Below are 25073 nucleotides of genomic sequence, written 5' to 3' on the forward strand. Positions count from 1 at the left end.
AGATGCTCGTGGGAAGCTTCATGCTGTAGTGAATCTGAGACTGCCAGCTGCATTCCTTCTACCTAAACACAAGTGTGGGTTTCTGTGAGGGTCCAGCATCAATTAGGGATTTGAAAACTGGCAAAGTGTTTATCTTTGTGAGGCCCGTGTGAATTTTAGGCAGGAAGATACTGGGCTTGGTGATACCCTGTCACAGTATCTTCCTTAATGAATGTCTCTTCTCCTCAAAACAGAATAAATTTGTGTTCCTTGGTGTAAACAGTAAATAATATACACAGAAAGTGCTTTATAATATTGGTTAAGGCGGTATCTACAATCTGCTGTTTACGTTCCCATCTCTTTTTCTTAGTGACAAATGAGCCTAATACAGTGAAGAAGCTACAACAGAGCCCACAGAGGGGGAATCTCAATTCACCAAGCACACAGCTTGGTTATCGAGTTTGCAGATTGACCAGTGGGCCACCAGCACTAAAACTCTTCAAAGGATTAACACAAATTTTAAAAATTAGAATTTGCTTACTAAGCATACTGAATGCTGCACTGGATAAGCTTCTGTGCACAGTCTTTTAAACATAGGGTTTTTTTTTTTTTTTTTTTTTAAGAAAAGCAGATCATGCACAAGATTTATTCATTGGGTCACATTTGATGGACATTTAAAATTTCATGCCCAAATAGTCTTACTGCAACTCTAAACTATGGGACATTGGAACAAAGGCAAATCCCGGAGGTGGGCAGAATTTTCTACTGAGCTAAAACCAGGTGAGCCACCCCTTCTGGGATCACAAAGCAGGACCAATTTTGCTTCTCTCATACATTCAGGTTGAACATGTTCAGCTGCCAGCTCATCATCTTACTGTCATATATTAGGTCATTTATGTGGGTTATTCAATCTTTACAACTGCCAGTTGGGCTCTAATTATTCTGTTTTATGGATGAAGAAGCTGGGACACAGAAAGGCCAAGTCGTTTGCCCCAAATCACAAAGTCAGTCAGTGGTCAAATCTAGGGAGTGTGACTCTCAAACCTGCCTTCTAAGCACCAGATGAAAGAAAAATGCTGTGCTTAGTGGGACCTTTTTATATGCCATGTTTAATGGGAAAGTATTAACCTTAACTATGTTTGAATGGTAGATGAACACTGTAGTAAGCTTGGGTGGCCAGATCCAGTCGTGCAGGTGCGCACAGCCCAGCAGCAGGGCCCATCCGTGTCACAGCGCCTGTGAGGGGACCCCTCGGTCCTGTGTAGTGCTCAGCATACACAGCCGTGTGCCATGACCCCGAGTCCCTGAAAGACCGGTGAGCTTTGCGCAGCGGTGTCTTTACACTGTGATACTAGTTCCTAGATCATCCCTGTAAAGTTAGGAAAGTTGATTATAGAAAAAGAAAAGCAGAGGAGGGGAAGAGAAGATGTAAACCGTGAAGGGATGGGCAAATTTATTTTTTTACCTATATGCTTCCAATTTGACAGACTGAATGAATTTGCTTTGCTGTGAGAAACTTGGAAATTTAAATTATTCTCCCACATCTCTTCCCTCTATCTTCTGGATTGTGTTTATCACGTCATTATTTTTACATGATCAAGATTTATAGTATTTACAATATGCTAGGTATCATAATTCCCACAGTTGCCTAGTTTTCATCCTACATCTAAATGGACCACCGGACCTTCTATAACGGGCATTCCATGACTCAGAGTGATTAATTTCTTAATTGGTCCCCATATTATCACTGGGTTCCTATTATTTTGTGACTTTTGTTTAAGTATTTCTGTGGGATGAATTCCAAGAACTTGGAATTCTTGGGAAACAGGGGACAAGTATTTAAAATTTTTGTAGACATTGTCCGATTGGCCTCTAAATACCTGGATCATGTTATACAATCACCAGGTCTTTGAGAATATCTTTATGCCTTGAATTTGTTGTTGATGTTCAGTCCCTAAGTCACGTCCGATTTTTCATGACCCCACGGACTACAGCATGCCAGGCTTCCCTGTCTTCCAACCTTGAATGTTAACCAACCAACCTTGAATAGTAACACTTAAATTTTTCTCAATTATTTGAAGGATTGAGAAGAGTATCTCACCCCAATACCTAGAGATAATGATTATTAATAATTTCTTATATATTTTCCATAACATTTTTCTGATATAGAAGTATAAAATATACACACTGCACACATACACACAATGTCTTTTTTTTAAAAGGAAAGGGCATAGTCAACGCACACTGTTCTCTGTCTTGCTTTTTTCTCCTTTAATCTTACAGAAAGTTTCATATCAGCATATATCCAACTAAATGTTAAGAGCTGTTGCAGTATATAGATATTCTAATATATAGATGACCATTATATTGTTGTTCCAGTATTTATTTGAGGTTCCATTAATGGTCTTTTAGGTTGTTCCAGACTTTTACTTCGGAGAAGGCAATGGCAACCCACTCCAGTGCTCTTGCCTGGCAAATCCCATGGACAGAGGAGCCTGGTAGGCTGCAGTCCATGGGGTCGCTAGGAGTTGGACACGACTGAAACGACTTAGCATAGCAGACTTTTATTGCAAAAAAAATACTACAGTTGAAACTTTTTATTTGCATCTTTGAACAGGTGTGAACATGTGAACATGACTGTTGACTGCTGCTGCTGCTGCTGCTAAGTCACTTCAGTCGTGACCGACTCTGTGGGACCCCATAGACACCAGCCCACCAGGCTCCCCCGTCCCTGGTATTTTCCAGGCATGAACACTGGAGTGGCTTGCCAATTCCTTCTCCAATGAAAGAAAGTGACTGGACTCCAAGAAGTGAGGTTTCCGGGTAGAAAGTTCTGTGCCTTTAATATTCGGATCACATATTGCTGAAATGGCCTCTCAAGAGAGGACACCGTTTGCAGCCCCACCCCCAGCCCTGCCCTCAACAGTGCATGAAGCTGCCTGTTTGCCCACAGCTTCTGCAGAAGACTGTAGTGTCAGCTTTTAGGACCATTGCCGATCTAGAAAGTGAAACATGGTGTATACGTTTTAATGTTAATGCCCACTTGTCTTACAGGCAACAGTTGACAAACTTTTCAGGATGTCTGACCGTCATTTCTGTGTTCCTTTGTGTGTGTCTTTTCTGTGAAGTCTCTTTTTGTGTCCTTTGCCCATTTTTCTATTGGGTTTTTGGTAACTGCTATTTCTTTTTGATTTGTCAGCTTATTTATATATTGAATTATAGTCATCTTTTTGTTAATATTAGTTACCCTTTATAGTCTGTCTTTATTTGAAATCTTCTTGACCACAAGGAAATTTTTTTTATTTTTATGTAGACAAATTTATAAACAGTTTATGTTTCTAGGTATTGTGTCTTCCTTAGAAAGACCTTTTTCTAATTTATATTTTTATTGAGGTAATGGCAACCCACTCCAGTACTCTTGCCTGGAAACTCCCATGGACAGAGGAGCCTGGTGGGCTGAAGTCCATGGGGTCGCTAAGAGTCAGACACGACTGAGCGACTTCACTTTCACTTTTCACTTTCATGCATGGAGAAGGAAATGGCAACCCACTCCAGTGTTCTTGCCTGGAGAATCCCAGAGAAGGGATCTCCCTGGTGGGCTGCCATCTATGGGGTCGCACAGAGTCAGACATGACTGAAGTGACTTAGCATGCATGCATAGTTGATTTACAGTGTTATATTAATTACTGCTATACAGCTAAGTGAGGCAGTTATCCATATATGCATTCTTTTTGATATTCTTTTCCATTATGGCTTGTCACAGGGTGTTGAATATAGTTCCCTGTGCTCTACAGTAGGACCTTGTTGTTTATCCACTCTCCATATAAAAGCTTACATCTTCTAACCACAGCCGCCTGCCCCATCTCTCTCCCAGGCCCTCCTCCTTGGCCACCATCAGTCTGTTCTCTCTGTTGGTGAATTTATTTCTGTTTTGTAAATAAGTTCATTTGTGTCATATTTTAGATTCCACTTATAAGTGATATCATATGGTATTTGTCTCTCTTTTTCTGACTTAGAGTGATAATCCCTAATTGCATCCACATTGCTGCAAATGGTATTCTTTTTTATAGCTGAGCAGTGTTCCATTGTATGTACATACCACATCTTGTTTATCCATTCAACTGTTGATGAACATTTAGGTTGTGTCTTGGCTGTTGTGAATAGTGCTGCTGTGAACCTAGAGATGCTTGTTTCTTTCTGAATCGTAGTTTTGTCTAGATATACGCCCAGCGGTGGGATTGCTGGATCATATGGTAATTCTGTTTTTAGTTTTCTGAGGAACCTGCATACCATTTTCCTCAGTGGCTGCACCAGCTTATATTCCCATCAAAAGCATAGCATTCTCCACACCCTCTTCAGCATTTGATATTGGTAGATTTTTTGATGATGGCCACTCTGAGTGGTGTGAGGTGGTCCCTCATTGTGGTTTTGATTTGCTTTTCTCTAATAATTAGTGATGTTGAGTATCTATTCATGTGCCGCTCGGCCTTCTGTATGTGGAAAGACCTTCTTTATTCCAATATTGAATTTTAAAATATTCCATATTCTCTTCTAGTGTTTTCATGGTTTCTTTTTAAAATACTTCAATATTTGACTTATCATTTTAGAGTAAAGTAGACATTCATTTCCCTTTTTATTCTCACTGTTGGCCTATTGAATGTTGAATGATCCGTCTTATCCGCACTGCTTAGATACACTGATCTCAGATTTCCCTGGTAGAGCAGTGGATAGGAGTCCACCTGTCAGTGCAGGGAACACAGGTTCAATCCATCCCTGGTCTGGGAAGATTCCACATGCTGCAGAGCAGCTAAGCCTGCATGCTGCAACTACTGAACGTTCATGCTGCAACTGGTGCCCTGTGTACCTACAGCCTGTGCTTCACAGCAGAGAAGCCATCACATTGAGAAGCCTGTGCATGGCAACGAAGAGCAGCCCACACTCGCTGCAATTAGAGAAGTCCTGAGCAAAGCAATGGAGAGCCAGCACAGCCAGATATAAATAAATAAATAAATTTGAGAAAAAGAAAAGGGAAAAAATGCTGTTCATAAATGTCCATACAATATACTTTTAACTAGTTTTCAGCCTAGACATACACTGTCCTTCCCTGTCCTCCCATCTCCCCAGCTGTGGTGGGAGTTGAATGGAAGTTTTACTTCTTATTAATTAGATATTTTAACAGTGTAGGACAACCTTAGGGTATTTTTTGTTTGCAAAAATTAAAACTAAACATCCCTGGAGTCCAGTAGTTTAGTCAATTCAGTCCAGTCCCTCAGTTGTGTCTGAGTCTTTACAACCCCATGGACTGCAGCACGCCAGGCCTCCCTGTCCATCACCATCCACCACTCCTGGAGCTTACTCAAACTCATGTCAGTTGAGTTGGTGATGCCTTCCAACCATCTCATCCTGTGTCGTCCCCTTCTCCTCCCGCGCTCAATCTTTCCCAGCATCAGGATCTTTTCCAATGAGTCAGTTCTTCACATCAGGTGGCCAAAGTATTGGAGCTTCAACATCAGTTCTACCAATCAATATTAAGGACTGATTTCCTTTAGGATTGACTGGTTTGATCTCTTTGCAGTCCAAGGGACTCTCAAAAGTCTTCTCCAACACCACAGTTAAAAAGCATCAATTCTGCACTCAGCTTCTTTATAGTCCAACTCTCACATCCATACATGACTACTGGAAAAACCATATCCTTGACTAGATGGACCTTTGTCAGCAAAGGAATGTCTCTGCTTTTTAATGTGCTGTTTAGGTTGGTCATAGCTTTTCTTACAAGGAGCAACTGTGTTTTAATTTCATGGCTACAGTGATTTTGGAGCCCCCCCAAATAAAGTCTCTCACTGTTTCCATTGTTTCCCCATCTATTTACCATGAAGTGATGAGACCAGATGCTATGATCTTAGTTTTCTGAATGTTGAGTTTTAAGCCAATGTTTTCACTCCTCTCTTTCACTTTCATCAAGAGGCTCTTTAGTTGCTCTTCGCTTTCTGCAATAAGGGTGGTGTCATCTGCATATCTGGGGTTATTGATATTTCTGCCTGCAATCTTGATTCTAGCTTGTGCTTCATCCAGCCCAGCGTTTCTCATGATGTACTCTGCATATAAGTTAAATAAGTAGGGTGACAGTATACAGCCTTGATGTACTCCTTTCCCAGTTTGGAACCAGTCTGTTGTTGCATATCTAGTTCTAACTGTTGCTTCTTGACCTGCATACAGATTTCTGAGGAGGCAGGTCAGGTGGTCTGGTATTCCCATCTCTTGAAGAATTTTCCACAGTTTGTTGTGATCCACACAGTCAAAGACTTTGACGTAGTCCAGTAGTCCAGGTGTAGTCCACCCACATCAGACATGGGAGACCATCTGTGCCCCTTTCCCAGAGCTTTGCTTCTCTCTCTTTTTTAAAACTGTATTTATTTATTTTGGCTGTGCTGGATCTTCATTGCTGCACAGGCTTTTCTCCAGTTGCGGCGAGCAGGCTCTACTCTCTCGTTGTGGTGTGTGAGCTTCTCATCGCAGTGGCTTCTCTTGTTGTGGAGCACAGGCTCTGGGGCAGGTGGGCTCAGTACTTGCGGCTCCCAGGCTCCAGAGCACAGGCTCAGTAGTTGTGGCGCATGGGCTTCATTGCTTTGTGGCATGTTGGATATTCCCAGATCAGGGATTGAACCCGTGTCTCCTGCACTGGCAGACAGATTCTTTATTTCTGAGCCCCCAGGGAAGCCCCTTCTCTTCTTGTTTAGATCCTGCTATCTGGTCCTGTTCCTACAGAGCATCATGCAGCTGCCACAGCTGCTTAAAAGCAGATTGTGTATGATGATCTCTGTCAAGCAAGGTGCAAAGAATGCTGAGATCTGTTATCTCCTGGAGGTCTGAGGGTTGACAAAGGAAAACCTGACTGACTGGAAACAGCTTGGCATTTCTTGACATACACATAAAAATTCGTAGTCAAAAAGACAGTTCAGTTTGCCATAGCAACAAATCCATTTCCTCTAGTGAGGTAGGCCCTTGCAAGGTTATTAGCTGCCCTCACAGCTCAGCATGTGCTTGGCCTCCAAGCTGCAGGCTCCATGTGCAGTGCCCTATGCAACTCCAGATTCAGGCCCATGAGCTCCCCAAGTGTCATTTAGATTCCATGCTGGTCACATGGTCCCCAGGCCTAGTCCTACCCCAAGGAAGTCACGGATTAGGTCGTGGTTCCTCCCCTCCCCCTCAAGGGTGATGCTTGGTTTGGGGGATGTATGGGGAGGCAGCAACAGCCTGGATTCATCAGTGCTCTTGGAGGAGATTTGTGTCTTGTCATGGAGCAACCAAGGGTAAAATAATCAAAAGCAGGAAAGAAAGGAGTCCAGAGTGAGTCAAAGAGATCATCAGAGCATCTAGGGCCTTGCATGGGAGCTGTTCTCTCTGCTTCTCCAGGGTGTGACCCGTTCCCCAGCACCCTGAAGAATGGGGCTGAGGGCAAGTCAACCACTCTCATTGCCTCCAGCCTGACCCCTGACTGCTAGTCCCCTTCTCTGGGGCTCTCTATCCTCCCTCAAAGGGAAGGTGGGCTCTCGGGTCTTAGATAATGAGACAGCTGCTACACTGAGAAGAGAGAGCAACCAGAAATCTTCAAGAACTCAGGGAAGAAGAAGGGGTGGCCTGCTATCCAGGCATGAAGAAGGGGTAGGCCGTTAACATTCCTCGGGCCCAGCCTGATCCTGCCAAGGCTTGGAGAGTCACTGTACAGTTCAAGTTGGAGGTCAGACCTTCAAGAAGAGCCCCAGAGAGAGGTTAGGAAGAAGGATACTCTCTTATTCTGAGAGGAAGTCCTTCTCTTCCACTTGACCACTATCTTTCCCACCGTCATCTTCACCTGAGGTTATGCCTGGGTGAGTTGGAAAGTTGCCAGTCTTTGAAAGTGGAGCAAGGAAACACTGAGCAGAAAAAGAAATCTAGGAGATAATGTCCTGGGCTGCAGAGGCATTCTCCTTCAGTTTATCTAACATGACAGAAGCTTGCCTTCATTCTCTTTGTTTCTAGATTGACTTTTGCCCTGCACGGTAGTATTTTCCTTTTTGTGACAAGCCTCCTACATATCACTCCCTTCCAGGCAACCAGCCCACTCATTTGGAGGAGGTTATTTTTGTGCACAGTTTGCTTGTTGGAAACTAGTTGCTTCAGTGTGAGCAGTGCAGATGGAAAGAAAAACAAAAAAATATCCAGTTCTCTGCCTTGGTGGTGAGAGTGGAGAATCAAAGCAGTAGTATCTGCAGCTAACAGGCGTTTAGTGGTGAGGGGCGAGGTGAGCAGGGAAGAGTAGGGGACCCAAGGTCATGGCCAAGATGTGCTCCCTCCAACAGTGTTTGGTCTAGGTCTGACCATCTTTATTTATACCTAGTTCTGTCCTCCAGAAATAGGTGGGGTGACCCCAGATAAAAACACTAAAGCAAATGGGATGCCTCTTTAGCCCTTTGATGAGTTGAAAGTTGTCTTTGCAGGTCAGTTACAGTCAAAGCAATCTATAGAGAAACCTTTTTTTTTTTTTAAATGATGAGAATGACACCATGACATAAAAATTGACAAATTAATATCAAGTAGCCTGGAATTTTGTGAAATGAAAAATGATAACAGAAACATTAGCTCTTTTAGTTGTTAAGGAAATGAGTGAAATGGAAAGGGAGAAGCCTCTATCCCTTAAGGAGGGAAGTATGGAAAAGGCTGGTTTTCATTCCAATCCCAAAGAAAGGCAATTCCAAAGAATGTTCAAGCTACTGCACAATTGCACTCATCTCACACGCTAGGAAAGTAATGCTCAAAATTCTCTAAGCAAAGCTTCAACAGTACATGAATCAAGAACTTCCAGATATTCAAGCTGGCTTTAGAAAAGGCAGAGGAACCAAAGATCAAATTGCCAACATCTGTTGGATCACAGAAAAAGCAAGCGAATTTCAGAAAAACATCTGCTTTATTGACTACACCAAAGCCTTTGACTGTGTGGATTACAACAAACTGGAAAATTCTTAAAGAAATGGGAATACTGGACCACCTTCCCTCCCTCCTGAGAAGTCTCTATGCAGGTCAAGAGCAACAGTTAGAACTGGACATGGAACAACAGAGTGGTTTCAAATTGGGAAAGGAGTATGTCAAGGCTGTATATTGTCACCCTGCTTATTTAACTTATATGCAGAGTACATCATACAAAATGTCAAGCTGAATGAAGCACAAGCTGGAGTCAAGATTGATGGGAAAAATATCAGTAACCTCAGATATGTGGCTGACACCACCATTATGGCAGACAGTGAAGAGGAACTGAAGAGACTCTTGATCAAAATGAAAGAGGAGAATGAAAAAGCTAAGTTAAAACTTAACATTCAGAGAACAAAGATCATGGCATCCGGTCCCATCACTTCATGGCAAATAGATGGGGAGACAATAGAAACAGTGACGGACTTGATTTTTGGGGGTGCCAAAATCACTGCAGCCATGCAGTGACTGCATGCACTGCAGCAATGAAATTAAACGACGCTTGCTCCTTGGAAGAAAAACTATGACCAACCTAGACAGCATATTAAAAAACAGAGACATTACTTTGCCCACAAAGGTCCATCTAGTCAAAGCTATGGTTTTTCCAGAAGTCATATAGGGATGTGAGAGTTGAACCATAAAGAATGATGAGTGCAGAAGAATTGATGCTTTTGAACTGTGGTGTTGGAGAAGAGTCTTGAGAGCCTCTTGGACTGCAAGGAGATCCAACCAGCCCATCCTTAAGGAACTCAGACCTGAATATTCATTAGAAGGACTGATGCTGAAGCTGAAGCTCCAATACGTTGGCCACCTGATGCAGAGAACTGACTCATTTGAAAAGCCCCTGATTCTGGGAAAGATTGAAGGCAGGGGGAGAAGGGGATGACAGAGGATGAGACAGTTGGATGGCAGCACCGACTGAATGGACATGAGTTTGAGCAAGCTCCAGCAGTTAGTGATGGACAGGGAAGCCTAGCATGCTTCAGTCTATGGGGTGGCAAGGAGTTAGACACAACTGAGGATCTGAACTGAACTGATGGAGTCTCCAAGTACATGCTGAGAACCATGAGATGCTCTGCCTGAGCATATGAGAATGTGGCTGTAAGATTCTCCACACAGAAGTGTTTTCTTGGCAACCCAAGCGTATGAAGTAAACAGCCATGGAGACCTCTCCCACTTGCCATTGTTCTAGTAAATACTCTGAGATAACAGGTGGAGCTTAAACATTCTCCCTTCAGTGACACTGCCCACCACATTGGAACATTTGAAGTAGTGACTGTGGAAAATTTAGAATGAATTGGAAAACTCCCTGCCAACATAGGAGCCCTCCAGCCCCAGAGAACGCCCTGAGCTGAGTGAGATCAGCGCCTATATAGCAAACCCTGCAGAGGGAAGGGAGAGGACAGGGGGGCACCACAGCAAGGAAAGAAAGGCTGATTTCAGCCTTTGGTGTCTATCCCAGGATGCAGAAGCCCTGCCTGGGTGATCATCCGTGGATGAAACTGTTAGACAAAAGGTTGATGGGAAATTTTACGAAGGAGTGACCAAGATGAACCCACCAGAACCCCTGAGGCCCAACTTGATGCAACTTGCCATCTGTAAGAGTGGCACAGCTATACACATGTCTCCTGATACTGTGAGCTAGGAAACACGCAGCATCACCTATCATGTTTTCTTGCCAAGAAAGTTTAACCTAAATTGAAATAATCCTATAAATCTAACTTCTGTGCAGGTAGTGGAACAAAATTAAGTGATTGCATTTAAGTCAAAGGCAGATAATGGAATGTTCTACAGCGGTTGGCTATGTATTTTTCAAAGCATCATTGAGATTAAAAAGTAGGAGAAAGAAGGAAAAGCTAAAGAAAAAGATACCAAAGAAGAAAGATTGGCTCTATATTCAAAAGATACTTAAGGCACATATTAACCAAATGTAACATTTAGATCTTAACAGATCCTGATTATAACAAGCTGTGGGGAGAAAATTTGAGGTAGTCAGGGAAACTTGAATATGAACTGCCATTAAATAGCATGGAGTTATCATCAATTTTGTTTATTATGATATTAGCATTGCGGTTATGTGAGAAAATGTTCGTAATTTTAAAAGATGTATGCTGAAGTTTTAGAAGTGAAATGATAAGATGTGTGATACTTGCTTTAAAATACTTAAGAAAAAAAGGATAGGTAAGGCAAGAATACTGTAGTTTAGAATTCTTATGAGATGCTTTTATTAATGATACGTGAATATACAATGTGCACCAGTAAAACACATTTGCTCTGTGAAACATACACACAATGAAAAACATGTTAGGCCTGTTAGCTCTCACTTAAGCAGAAGAAGTGCTTGTCTGAGTCACTGGAAACAGATGTATTCTTTATCTTTCAAGATAATCAAAATTAAAAAAGCTTCTTTAGGAAAGGGATAGACAGCTCACATGCAAAGAAATATGGATGACTTTTGAAAAATATGATTTCTTTGAAAATCCTCTAATTTCAAAGAAGCTTAAGGAATGTTAACCTCAGATTTGCCACTTGGAACAAAACAGGACTGGATCTTTGTCTAGTGCCCAGGCTTTCTTTAGGAAAGTAATCTTCACAACATCACCTGGATTTTTAGAAAAGCAGTCTCTAGGTTTGCCCCAGACCTACAGAATCTGAAATATTTGGAGATGAGGCTGAAATCTTCTTTGAACAAGCCCCCTCAGTGATTCTATGGACACTTAGGATGAGAACCACTACTCTAGGAGCAGCAAGTTAAGTGTTAAGAGGGTATATCCGTTCTGGGAACCTCTGAGAGGCTGTTTACTGCAATGCAGTTGTAATGCACTAAGTGATTCATGACTCTTATTTGCTAAATGATGGGGGTTTATCCAGTCATAATATCCCACATTCTCTCTTACAAACATAACTCAGCTGTCGAGCTGTTGTCGGGAAGTGTGGGTTAACAATTCTCTTAAAATCAGACCTGACCAAGAGATTATCGTTTCCAAAGGATTTTGAATCTGGTTGGCAGCTTGTGTTCATATAATATCTCATTCCTTGTCCATACCTCAGCCTCTGTTTTGGTGAACCTCATCCTTGAAGTATTAGCTTTAAACTATACTATTTGGTAGGTCCTTCAGCCTCAGAGGACTGAGTGTATCCACTCCTTGACAGGTCCCCACTCAGGCATTTATATTTTTTCATCTAGTTGGTTCATGCAAAAATTAGAAGCAGAGGTAGAGATATTAGCAGAAATCTGTGCATAAGCCAGAAACATTTTTTTCTCCCTTGATCTCTGTGAGAAGTGAGAAATTAGCAGAAATCTGTGCATAAGCCAGAAACATTTTTTTCTCCCTTGATCTCTGTGAGAAGTGAGAAATTTTTTTTTTCCTGCAAGAAAAATATATTGTTCAAAGAGACTAGAAGCTCTTCTTGGAAATTTCGTTGTACTTCTGAAATTATCATCTGAATGTTAACTCAGGTGAAAGCAGGAAAATGGAAAGTCACTTGAACAGGTTGAGGCAGAGTTGATGGAGGGTTCAAGGAACCAGTGTCTACCTTGGAAGAAAATCAAGGGGATCATTTTTTTACTTTCAAACACAATGCTGACTATGTGAGTCCAGTCTCACTAGGCTCAGGACTGCCTACCAACTTGGAGACGTAGGTCTGAATTTCTAAACGTGGAAGCTGGTTTCCTAGTAAACTGCAGGACAGGGTAGAAAGAGCATAGATCTCAAAACCTGAAAGTACTAGCTTTGTGTCTCAAATTAACACATATTTGTTTGAACTAGGTCAGATGTGTTCTTCTGAGCTTCCATTTTCTCATTTATGAAATAACAGTAACACCTGGCTTGCAAAGCTTGCGTGAATTCTCTCACTCTCTCCTTCTCTCTCTCTCTCTGTCTCACACATACACAGAGAACATTCTGTTTTTCTGCAGCCAGGCTTCTGCAAACACGAATGAGCTCATACATGGCCGGTACAGAGTGGAGCAGTGGTGGCCTCACATGGAAGTCCTGACGGACTTCACTAGCACACTACTGTTTTCCTCCATGGGTGCCAGCAGCTCATCACAGGGTGTCTCTATACAGCTGAACATGGCAAGTGTGAAGAATACAGCATTGTCCACGATGTCTAGTCACTCCTTATTTGGGTGGCTCAGTTCAATCCATTGCTCTGTCCATGAAGTGTTCATAGCATGGTTTTCCCCAGTCTTTGAACATGTTACCCTCGCTGCCATAACTCAGCAGCCTGACATTCTCTTATACCCCTTCCATCAAGGTACATTCATTTTTAAAGTATTTTTAGGTAAAATTTTTAGATTTATTGTAGTATTTCTTTATGAGGACTTTAACTTTTTTGCTGTACTTTTTATTAGTATTGTTATTATTTTTGTTGATAACCCCAGTTACAAATTTGTACAGATTTTAAGAGGGAGGCTCCTAATAATATTTTTCCTATAAGTTGTGTTAGTTTTAATATGAATGCTAATTTTAGTATTAATTTTACAGAATGCTAGGTTTATCAGGAAGGCAAATATTGCAATTAAGCAGAAATTACATAATGTACCAGGAGAAAAGAGGAGGAAGGATAAATCTAGAGATTGGCATTGACATATACATGCTGCTAGACATAAAATATGTAACTAACAAGAACCTATTGTGTAGCAGAAGGAACGCTACTCAATACTCTCTAGTGGCCTGTATGGGAAAATAATCTTAAAAAGTGGATATATGTACATGTATAACTATTTAACTTTGCTGTACATCTGAAACTGACACAATATGGTAAATCAACTATACTCCAATAAAAATTAAAAATAAAATGACAAAAAGGGAAAGGAATTGCATAATGCACGTATACACACATACACACTCATATAAACGTATATACACGTTTGGATTCCTGGTAGCAGTGGTGAGCTCTTGTCACTCATTTTAATTCAAACTTCTGTTTTTTGGAGAAGTCACTCTTACCCTTATGACTTCGATGGGACAAGGATTACCTGTCAGTGTTGTGTCTGAAAACACTGGAAACTCGTTAGCTCAGCCCCCGTGCGGCTCAGAGGCCCATCAGAGCCCAGCTATGCCAGGGCTCTGATGTGAGAGGTAGTGACGCTAAAACCCAGAGGCCAGGTGCTGTCAGTCATTTTTTGTGTCAATGATGTCAATGATTTCCTCCTCAGAAGGGTCTTGGGCCTTAGCTTTGGTCTTAATTCCTGCTTAGCCTGGAGGTAGGTCTTCAGGGGTATGAGACATGAGTTACCCACTGTGCTTTCAAAACACTTGCCTGCTTAACTCAGTCAGAATTAGCTTCTGTCTATCGCTATGAAAAATTCTAGCTGACATACTAGTTGTTATTATAAGAATATGATTATTTTTTTAAACGTTTCCCACACTTACTATGCTTTAAGTGATACCCAAATCATCAAATTACCTGTCTGTTCCAGGTATCTATTGCTGCATTTGACACACCACCCTGAAATCTTAGTCCCTTAAAACATTTAGCTCTATCTTACATGTTTTTACAGGTTGACTGGGCCCGGGCAGGGGATTCCGTCTTGAAGTCTCTTATGTAGCTGTAGTAAGGAAATGGCTGGCACTGGGGTTATTATCTGCAGGATGGACTGAGGTAGTTGCCCAGGATGGTTTCTTCACTTGCAGGTCTGGTTCCTTGTCTTCTTTCTACATGGTGTCTCATCCTCTGGGGCCTCTCCTGGTAGCCTGGGGCTTTTCACAGCATGCTAATCTCAGGGCAGTTATGCTTGGTAGCTGGAGTCCAAGAAGCAGGAAGTTCGCGCTTTAAAGGTAACACTTGGAATCGACATGTGTCACTTTGTATGCTGTTGAGGTAGTCACAGGCCTGCCGAGGTCCAAGGGGGTGGAGAAACGGAGAAATGAACTCTAGTTCTTAAAGTGAGACTGGCAATATCAGGGATATTTCTGTGGTCAGCTTTGGAAAATGCAGCCTGTCACGCTACATGTACTGTCCAGAGAATAATGTGGAAAACAGCCAGCAATATGTTTAAAAAAAATTTTTTTTTTCACTGATGTATAGTTGATCTATGATGTCTCAAATCTACAGCAAAGTGACTCAGTTATACCTTGCTGCTGTTTTTAGTCACAGGTCACGTCCAACTCTTTTGCGACCCCATGGACTGTAGTCTGCCAGGCTCCTCTGTCCATGGGACCTTGCCTGGGAAATCCCATGGACGGAGAAGCCTGGAAGAGTACACTCCATGGGGTTGCGTAAGAGTCGGACATGACTGAATGACTATGCAAGCACACAGTAATTAATGATGTTGAGCATCTTGTTGGCCATCTGTGTGTCTTCTTTGCAAAAATACCTATTTAGGTCTGCCCATTTTTAATTGAGTTATGTTTCTTTGGTATTGAGGTGCATGAGCTGTTTGTATCAGCAATGTGGTTTTTAAAAGTTAAAGCACTCTTTCTTAAGGGGTAATGCTGTGCTGTGCTTAGTCCCTCAGTCATGTACAACTTTTTGTGACCCCGTGAACTATAGCCCGCCAGGCTCCTCTGTCCATGGGGATTGTCCAGACAAGAACACTGGAGTGGGTTGCCATGCCCTCCTCCGGGGAATCTTCTCAACCCAGGGGTCAAACCTAGGTCTCCTGCATTGCAAATGGGTTCTTTACCATCTGAGCCACCAGGGAAGCCCAAAGGGGTAATATTAGCTGTGAATAATACAGACAATGTGCAGTAGTATCGTCTTTAAAGAAAAGTATTAACTTCTCAGTGGAGAGAGCATCCCCCACCATCAACTTCACACGAGGTACTACTCTTTATTTTATGGCAAATAATATGGTGTAATTTGGAGACCTTTTAGAGTTTCAAAATTTAAGAGAAAAGTTCTCTTCCAGTTATTGACTTTTTTCATTACTTGGGAAGATCTATCAGGTGAAGAAATTGGTCAGTAGTCTTCTAGCTAGTAAAGCTTTGGAATTGAGTGTTAAAAAAAAAAAAGTAAAAAAGATAGTAAATAAACTGCTGAGCAGCAAGCATTTTCCTGAGGTACCTGATACATGAGTGAGCCATTAAGGAAGAGGGACAGCAGTTCTGAATTTCATTCTGATGGTCAGAAACTGAGCATATGTCTAAACACAGCTTGATTTACCATAGTGCTGCCCAGATAATAGTCTGTTTACCTTCACACTAAGCAGTCTCTCCTTATGGCTATGCTTCAGGGATATATATAATTAAGCATGCCTTGTCTCTGATCTCTAATACATCTGACTCTTAAAGATAATTTTTCTTATTTACTATTTTGACATCATTGCATGGGCAACATACACTCTTAGTAGCAAGTACCTAACAGAAATAAAGGTTCATATAGTCAAAGCTATGGTTCTTCTAGTAGTCATGTGTGGATGTGAGAATTGTATCATAAAGAAAGCTGAGTACCAAAGAATTGATGTTTTCGAATTGTGGTGTTGGAAAAGACTCTTGAGAGTCCCTTGGACTGCAAGGAGATCAAACCTGTCATCCTAAAAGAAATCAGTCCTGAATATTCATTGGAAGGACTGATGCTGAAGCTGAAGTTCCAATACTTTGGCCACCTAATGTGAAGAGCCAACTCATCGGAAAAGACCCTGATGCTAAGAAAGATTGAAGGCAGGAGGAGAAGGGGGTGAAAGAGGATGAAACAGTTGGATGGCATCACTGACTCAATGGACATGAGTTTGAGCAAACTCTGGGAGATAGTGAAGGACAGGGAAGCCTGGCGTGCTGCAGTCCATGGTATTGCAAAGAGTCAGACATGACTTAGAGACTTAAGAACAACAGAAATACCTTTATTGGTTGCACAAAGCTTCTGAATCTAGCTTTAAAAAAAGAATATTCATCCTGGGGCTTTTCCAAGCTTGACTAGGAAAGTGTCCTGCTGTTCTGGAGCATTAGGGGTTTAAGGCCTGATGTATAGTTTCTGTTTCATGTACCTCATTGGGACTAAGGTTCTTTCCATTTGATTAACAGAATGAGTCAAAAGTTCTAAGTGATGTTTCTCTGGATCTTGGTTCACTAATTTCTGCTTTGCTTCTGTCAAGGTTGTATATAGCAAGGTTCCTATAAGATCCTTAGAGTCTTAAGGTCTAATATTATGTTCCCCTTCATGTAAAGTTTTCATGGGCTTCTTCCCATTGTTGTTGTTCAGTCGCTCAGTCGTGTCTGACTCTTTGTGACCCCATGGACTGCAGCATGCCAGGCTTCCCTGTCCATCACCAACTCCTGGAGCTTGCTCAAACTCATGTCCATCGAGTCAGTGATGCCATCCAACCATCTTGTCCTCTGTCATCCTTTTCTCCTGCCTTCAGTCTTTCCCAGCATCAGGACCTTTTCCAGGAGTCAGATCTGTGCATCAGGTGCCCAAAGTAATGGAGCTTCAGCTTCAGCATCAGTCCTTCTAATGAATATTCAGGGTTGATTTCCTTTAGGATTGACTGGTTTGATCTCCTTGCAAGGGACTCTCAAGAGTTTTCTCTAGCAGCACTGTTTGAAAACATCAGTTCTTCAGTGCTCAGCCTGGTTTATGGTCCAACTCTTACATTCATACATGACTATTGGAAAAACCATAGCTTTGACTATATGAAATTTATCAGCAAGTGATGTCTTTGCTTTTTAATGTACTGTCTAGGTTGGTCATAGCTTTCCTTCCAAGGAGCAAATGTCTTTTAATTTCATGGCTGCAGTCACCATCTGTAGTGATTTTGGAGCCCAAGAAAATAGTCTGTCACTGTTTCCATTGTTTCCCTATGTGTTTGCCATGAAGTGATAGGACCGAATGCCATGGTCTTAGTTTTTTGAATTTTGAGTTTTAAGCCAGCTTTTTCACTCTCCTATTTCACCTTTATCAATAGGCTCTTTAGTTCCTCTTCACTTTCTGCCATAAGGGTGGTGTCTTCTGCGTATCTGAGGTTATTAATATTTCTCCTGGCAATCTTGATTCCAGCTTGTGCTTCGTCCAGCCTGGGATTTCTCATGATGTACTCTGTGTATAAGTTAAATAAGAACGGTGACAATATACAGCCCTGATGTACTCCTTTCCCAATTTTGAACCAGTCTGTTGTTCTCCCCATTATCTTTGCCTTTTCATTATTATCAGCACTATTCTTTGTATGAGTTAGTTGTTTCTTAGTTTCAAGTGACATAGGACCAAACTTAATTTGGCTTAGGGCTTCCCTGGTAGCTCAGCTGGTAAAGAGTCTGCCTCTAATGCACGAGACCCTGGTTCAATTCCCAGATCAGGAAGATCCCCTGGAGAAGGGATAGGCTACCCACTCCAGTATTCCCTGGTAGCTCAGACGGTGACGAATATGCCTGTAATGCGGAAGACCTTCTCCTCTGGCATGGCAGAGGGCATGGCAACCCACTCTGGTATTGTTGCCTGGAGAATTCCCATGGACAGAGGAGCCTGGTGGGCCACAGCCCATGGGGTCGCAGAGTCAGACACAAGTGAATGACTAAGTACATTTAGTACTAAAAAAATACATTTATTTGCCCAGGAAGGTCAAAGGCCCAGGGGCTGTGCTGATTTCAGACAAGGCTGGATTTAATGCCTCAACCATTAGCACTCAGTTTCTGTCTGTTTCTTTCCTTTGCTACCTACTATTCTGACTTTTTTGGGGCTTCCCTGGTGGCTCAGATGGTAAAGCGTCTGCCTGCAATGCGGGAGACCCGGGTTTAATTCCTGGGTTGGGAAGATCCCCTGGAGAAGGAATGGCAATCCACTCCAGCACTCTTGCCTGGAAAATCCCACGGACGGAGGAGCTTGAGAGGCTACAGTCCATGGGGTTGCAAAGAGTCAGACACGACTGAGCTACCAGCTACTACTATTCTGACTTTATCCTCAGACTCTATTTAGCTCTGGGCTAAATAGTGACAAGATTGCTAGGGCAGCTCTTAGCTTACATTTTCTCAGGTTCAAGTCCAGCTCCAAAGAGATCTTTTACGGTAGTTTCTGAACGAGTCTTGAAATGTATTCCAGTTGGACCAGCTTAGGTCACATGCTCATTGTGACAGAGGAATCATTGTGGATGGAAGAATATGCAGTATATTCAGTGGCTTACACTTCATCATGCGTTCTGTCCTTAGCACCAAGGGAAGGGAGCTCACTGGGGAAGGGGCAGATCTGCAGTGGGAGTCAGGAGCTGTTGTTGGAGGAGGCAAAATTAATTCTAGGGAGGTAATCCACAGCTGTGTATGTTCTATTTTTAGCATAATTATTTTTAAGCTACCATTATTTATACTGTCCATTTGGTCCCTAGTACCTGGCACAGTAGCTGCATAATCCATGTTGAAGGAATGAGTTCTTTACTAGTGACAAACATGAGGTCAGTCCCCTCAGCCACCAGTCAGACAAGACAGGGCTGCTGAGAGTCAGGGGCATAAGTGAAGAGAACATTTTTCCCTTGAAGCATCAATAGTATATCAGACTTTAAAGCAGTTCTTCAGATCTTTGTTATTAGATTGTTTTGATTACATAGGCCACATCTGCACATGTTATAAAGTGAAGTACACTTTATATCGCTATATAAATGGATGGTTTTAAGTCTCTCCCTAAGTGAGTGAGTCTGACATACTTCACTTTCAGCCAGGTTGGAATGCATCCAAAACGTGTTTGCAGATGTTGCAAAGGCACCTCCACTCTATTGCCTCCCTGCCTGAGCAAACGCCTTCCCACCCTTTGGACGGGGGAGGGCGGAGGCAGAAGAGAGAGGAGGAAATTGCCAAGTCAGCTTCAGCAGTGCAGAGGGATGGTTCTTTCTTTTGCATCGTTCCACTCCTACTGCTTACTTTTTCTACCCTCTAAGCAGAGAAAGGCAGGACCAAGACTTTTGGTGGAGGACAGGACACAGAAGATTATGTAACTATTTCTAAATTCTCCCAAGAGTGGTACTGAAAATGACATATAGCTAGTTCCATTCTGTATGCATAGAGATGAGATAATTCATTACTAGCACCATTGTATATGCATAGAGCAGAATTCTTTCATTACATATAATGCATGTTTTAGAGCAGTAGAGAATAATTCTCTCATAGACCTCTGCTTGAGAAAGGCTGAGTTAGAGCTTCATAAATCATCATCTTTGTTTTATTTGAGCCCCCTATTGTCTGTTAAAGAAAAGAAGGTTCATTATTTCTCTGGCTATGAACAGGAATGCAAACTGGGAACTGCTAAGTACACATACATAGACAAATGTATGTATACGTGCACATATAACATATTGGTACAATACATATTGTGTTTGATATATATATAATATATGTCTGATGTCCAATATACATTATACATTTCAAAATATATGTGCATATATATGTATATGTGTATACATACATGTACACACACACACATGAAGTTCTTTTTTCACCTTGGGAAGGAAGGAGCAGTATGACGTCCTGAGTGTGAAGGAGAGAAAAACCCCCCCTCAGTACCCAGGGCTCCCCTTCAGAGATGCAGAAATTCCTGTTGAGGAGCATCACAGTGGCCCAGTGTTAGCAGGAAATGACAGTGTGGTCAACTCCACCCCGCTGGACTCTCCACTCCACTGGACTCTCTAGGTCTGCTCTGTGAAGGGCAGGTGTCTTCCCCCTTAACAACACTGTGTGGGCGCCCTGGACCGTGGTCGCTGTGGTCACTGTGGTCACGTCTCTGCTTGGGGAGGAAAGCCAGGTGAATCTCATGGAGAAGCACCTTTCCTGTTGCCTCTTTCCTGCCCAGCATGGCAGCCCTTCTGGTGGGAAGAGGCCCCTCCCTTCTGCAGAAGGCTGAGCTTCATCACTGCCTTGCCCTTTTCCATGAAGCAAATGAGAAGATTCTTTTGACATATCTGTCTTCGATTTCAGTGCCTGGAATGAGAGCGCCAAAGACGGGTATAGAACCGTGAGTCTTCTGACAGAGTTACAGGAGGTGTCAGAACTATGGGGCAGAGACACATGGGGCTTTCTGTGCCCTTGGTCGTGGCTCTGAGCAGCAGCGAGCCCAGAGACTATGAAAGGAGCAGCCATGACTCAGGTCAGAGATCCAGATGGGCTATCTAGGGTTAGAAGGATCCTCCTGTCTTTTCTATGAAGTAAAGATCCTTTTGCGGTATGCACAGACCACATAGGAGTTGAATACCTTGAGTTTGCATAATGCTTTTCATCTTGCTACTTCAAAACACTTCTTTGGAGAGAATTTCTAAATAGAGAAATGAGAAGAAAATCGAAGCTTGATTGGCATAGCCTAACTCTGATTTTATAACATACTGAGCAGGAACGGTCTGTCATGTCACTTAATATTCCGGTGCTTTTTTTTTTCCCCCTTCTCTCTCCACTGACTGCTTCTCAGGGGTAATTTAACAAGCTCCAGCAGAGGATTTCATCAATCAGGGCTACATTATGAAATTTTGACTCCCTGAAAGCAATTTGGTGAGCAACTTTTCAAAGTTGATTTTTCATTAGAAAGAAGATGGGAAGTTGGGGATTAAGTGGGAACAAAACAAACGGGCAAGGATATGTATTACAGCTGTTCAGTTAAACAAACAATGAGTCATCTGGTTTTGCCTCAGCTTTTCTCTGTGGAAGCTGCCCTGCCTGCGGACTGTGCTGCCTTTTTGTATTTGTAAACTGAAAATAGGTTTTAAAACATTATTCTGATAAAGGGTGGATTCACTTTATTCTTGTTCCCTAAGGGCTGACCTAAGGATTGGATTTAGGAGTGGATTTTATTAATAAAAACTGTTCAAATATTTCATGATTTAAGTATTTATTTAATGCATCATTTTTTAATTAAAATTCAACTGCCCTATTTCACATAGCCTTAGCCTAGTAAAAAGTAAAGTTTACCTTTTATTCTGGTGGCATTAGTGTGAAATATTTGCTTCATCACAAAACAAACTGAAAGAGCAATTTGAAATCAGGTCAAATAAAATCAAATCAGTTTGGATAATAGTCTTTTCCTCTATCCTTGCATTCTATTCCTGCAGGGTTAAATTTTTCATAAGAGAAAAAAAATGTAGCAACAGGGAAAAAGGGCAAAAAATGAAAATAATAAAAACAGATTACTACGAAATTGTGTAGAACTTTCTATGACCAAATTGCTGCTGTGACAAGTGTATATGTATGGAAATACTGCACTTATGTCTTCATTAATTTGTTAAATATTTATAAAGTACCCAGTGTGTGACAGCTATAGAAGTGATGCAAGCAAAGTGATTTTATTTTTTTTTAATTTTTTTAATATTTTTTTTATTTTTTAACTTTACAATATTGTATTGGTTTTGCCATATATCAACATGAATCCTCCACAGGTATACACGTGTTCCCCATCCTGAAGCCTCCTCCTTTCTTCTTCCCTGTACCATCCCTCTGGGTTGTCCCAGTGCACCAGCCCCAAGCAACCAGTATCATGTATTGAACCTGGACTGGTGACTCGTTTCACATATGATATTATACATGTTTCAATGCCTTTCTCCCCAATCATCCCACCCTCTCCCTCTCCCACAGAGTCCAAAAGACTATTCTATACATCAGTGTCTCTTTTGCTGTCTCGTATACAGGGTTATTGTTACCATCTTTCTAAATTCCATATATATGCATTAGTATACTGTATTGGTGTTTTTCTTTCTGGCTTACTTCACTCTGTACAATAGGCTCCAGTTTCATCCACCTAATTAGAACTGATACAAATGTATTCTTTTTAATGGCTGAGTAATACTCCATTGTGTATATGTACCACAGCTTTCTTATCCATTCATCTGCTGATGGACATCTAGGTTGCTTCCATGTCCTGGCTATTATAAACAGTGCTGCGATGAACATTGGGGTACACGTGTCTCTTTCAATTCTGGTTTCCTCAGTGTGTATGCCCAGCAGTGGGATTGCTGGGTCATAAGGCAGTTCTATTTCCAGCTTTTTAAGGAATCTCCACACTGTTCTCCATAGTGGCTGAACTAGTTTGCATTCCCACCAACAGTGTAAGAGGGTTCCCTTTTCTCCACACCCTCTCCAGCATTAATTGCTTGTAGACTTTTGGATCGCAGCCATTCTGACTGGTGTGAAATGGTACCTCATAGTGGTTTTGATTTGCATTTCTCTGATAATGAGTGATGTTGAGCATCTTTTCATGTGTTTGTTAGCCATCTGGATGTCTTCTTTGGAGAAATGTCTATTTAGTTCTTTGGCCCATTTTTTGATTGGGTCATTTATTTTTCTGGAATTGAGCTGTAGGAGTTGGTTGTATATTTTTGAGATTAGATGTTTGTCAGTTGCTTCATTTGCTATTATTTTCTCCCATTCTGAAGGCTGTCTTTTCACCTTGCTTATAATTTCCTTTGTTGTGCAGAAGCTTTTAAGTTTAATTAGGTCCCATTTGTTTATTTTTACTTTTATTTCCAATATTCTGGGAGGTGGGTCATAGAGGATCCTGCTGTGATGTATGTCGGAGAGTGTTTTGCCTATGTTCTCCTCTAGGAGTTTCATAGTTTCTGGTCTTACATTTAGATCTTTAATCCATTTTGAGTTTATCTTTGTGTATGGTGTTAGAAAGTGTTCTAGTTTCATTCTTTTACAAGTGGTTGACCAGTTTTCCCAGCACCACTTGTTAAAGAGATTGTCTTTTCTCCATTGTATATTCTTTCCTCCTTTGTTGAAGATAAGGTGTCCATAGGTGTGTGGATTTATCCCTGGGCTTTCTATTCTGTTCCATTGATCTATATTTCTGTCTTTGGGCCAGTATCATACTGTCTTGATGACTGTGGCTTTGTAGTAGAGCCTGAAGTCAGGCAGGTTGATTCCTCCAGTTCCATTCTTCTTTCTCAAGATAGCTTTGGCTATTCGAGGTTTTTCATATTTCCATACAAATTATGAAATTATTTGTTCTAGCTCTGTGAAGAATACCGTTGGTAGCTTGATGGGGATTGCATTGAATCTATAAATTGCTTTGGGTAGTATACTCATTTTCACTATATTGATTCTTCCAATCCATGAACATGGTATATTTCTCCATCTGTTAGTGTCCTCTTTGATTTCTTTCACCAGTGTTTTATAGTTTTCTATATATAGGTCTTTAGTTTCTTTAGGTAGATATATTCCTAAGTATTTTATTCTTTCCGTTGCAATGGTGAATGGAATTGTTTCCTTAATATCTCTATTTCCTCTTTATTAGTGTATAGGAATGCAAGGGATTTCTGTGTGTTGATTTTATATCCTGCAACTTTACTATATTCATTGATTAGTTCTAGTAATTTTCTGGTGGAGTCTTTAGGGTTTTCTATGTAGAGGATCATGTCATCTGCAAACAGTGAGAGTTTTACTTCTTCTTTTCCAATTTGGATTCCTTTTATTTCTTTTTCTGCTCTGATTGCTGTGGCCAAAACTTCCAAAACTATGTTGAATAGTAGTGGTGAAAGTGGGCACCCTTGTCTTGTTCCTGACTTTAGTGGAAATGCTTTCAATTTTTCACCATTGAGGATAATGTTTGCTGTGGGTTTGTCATATGTAGCTTTTATTATGTTGAGGTATGTTCCTTCTATTCCTGCTTTCTGGAGAGTTTTGATCATAAATGGATGTTGAATTTTGTCAAAGGCTTTCTCTGCATCTATTGAGATAATCATATGGTTTTTATTTTTCAATTTGTTAATGTGGTGTATTACATTGATTGATTTGCGGATATTGAAGAATCCTTGCATCCCTAGGAAAAGCACACTTGGTCATGGTGTATGTCTTTTTAATGTATTGTTGGATTCTGATTGCTAGAATTTTGTTAAGGATTTTTGCATCTATGTTCATCAGTGATATTGGCCTGTAGTTTTCTTTTTCTGTGGTATCTCTGTCAGGTTTTGGTATTAGGGTGATGGTGGCCTCATAGAATGAGTTTGGAAGTTTACCTTCCTCTGCAATTTTCTGGAAGAGTTTGAGCAGGATAGGTGTTAGCTCTTCTCTAAATTTTTGGTAGAATTCAGCTGTGAAGCCGTCTGGACCTGGGCTTTTGTTTTCTGGAAGATTTCTGATTACAGTTTCAATTTCTGTGCTTGTGATGGGTCTGTTAAGATTTTCTATTTCTTCCTGGTTCAGTTTTGGAAAGTTGTACTTTTCTAAGAATTTGTCCATTTCTTCCAC

The sequence above is a fragment of the Bubalus bubalis genome, chromosome 11 (genome assembly GCF_019923935.1).
Source record: "Bubalus bubalis isolate 160015118507 breed Murrah chromosome 11, NDDB_SH_1, whole genome shotgun sequence".
NCBI classification, from domain to species: domain Eukaryota; kingdom Metazoa; phylum Chordata; class Mammalia; order Artiodactyla; family Bovidae; genus Bubalus; species Bubalus bubalis.